This window comes from Hippichthys cyanospilos, chromosome 8 (assembly GCF_059441005.1).
Source record: "Hippichthys cyanospilos isolate Australia breed blue-spotted pipefish chromosome 8, RoL_Hcya_1.0, whole genome shotgun sequence".
In the NCBI taxonomy this organism is placed as follows: Eukaryota; Metazoa; Chordata; class Actinopteri; order Syngnathiformes; family Syngnathidae; genus Hippichthys; species Hippichthys cyanospilos.
In genome coordinates this window covers 7,311,162-7,312,235 of record NC_142376.1, presented here as the reverse complement: position 1 = coordinate 7,312,235, position 1,074 = coordinate 7,311,162, and the positions used below count along the sequence as shown (strand labels likewise).

General features: G+C 38.8%; 1 protein-coding gene across 1 annotated transcript in view; it reads left to right on the top strand.

The window, feature by feature from the left end:
- The first annotated feature begins 139 nt into the window (after window positions 1–139).
- The window catches only part of wdpcp (WD repeat containing planar cell polarity effector), a 97,558-nt gene continuing 96,623 nt past the window's right edge, over window positions 140–1,074 (top strand). Inside the window, exon 1 of the mRNA XM_088420871.1 lies at window positions 140–608. The gene's annotated coding sequence lies outside the window, so the exon portion shown is untranslated. The remainder of the gene's footprint in view (window positions 609–1,074) is intronic.

The following is a 1,074-nucleotide window of genomic DNA, read 5'->3' as shown; positions in this document are numbered from 1 at the left end:
GTTTCTGCATGTTTTCTGGGGGAAGAGGGTGATGAACAAAAACGTAAATAAAAAGGCCTACATCACGTCCATTACTCCATACATAGGTTCTACTATTATTGAACTTACTGATCGTAGTTGTTGTTTCGAAATGGCTTAATCTGTGTTGTAATTATTGCAAATTTTTAAATGACCTATAATGTTGAACCCCAAACCTAACTTGAAAGCGGCTTCACCCTAGTTTGAAACATAACTGTTGGAAAATGTTTTGAAACTGTACGGATCGGCGAATGCTTGTAATTTGGCATGTACAGTACTGTGTCGTGTTTCTTTGGGCGCATTTTGATGACGTAGCTATGCGACAAATGCGCATGCGCCATCTGACCCACCTCTTAAGCGCGTTCGTCAAAAATGTTATCCCGGAAGTGTTATGCCATAATGAACTTTAATATAAACTGGTCTGCAATATGGTCAATTAAACGTCAATCGTCATACCAAAATGAAAGAGTCTACACCACAGAGAAGTTTTAAATTACCGTCTGCCGGTGTAGTGGTTTGGACTAACAGACGTACTAACCGATTTGGATTCGATTCAACCCTTGGCCGCAATTAGCGGGATCCTTATTAAGGTAAGCAATTTTAAATTGTAATGTAAAAGCTTTTAGTGTTTTAGAAGTTAACGTTATTGTAAATACTAAAGCAAAGCAAAGCCTCTGAAACGTCAATATTGTCTTGAAAACCTACTTCGACAATCTAACCCGGACCTGCTAGTTGGTATCAAACTCAAGGCTCGGGGTCCAAATCCGGCCCGCCCTATCATTTATGTGGCAGGCGAAAGCAAATCAATTTTCATGACTTGTGATTTAAAAACCTTACTTAGCCCACAACCAAACAAGAACTTGAAACTCCACCATCAAAAGCAAACGTTTGAAATCCAAACTTTGAAACCCTCAAACAATAATAACTAGTTGTGGATTCAAAACAATATTATAAAACCGTGGCTTGAAATCCTACGTATCTTGGGCTAAAATACCACTTTGAAACTCTAGTTGCTTGTCTTGAAACCCAAACTTTTGTGTCGGCTTGACGTCCTAA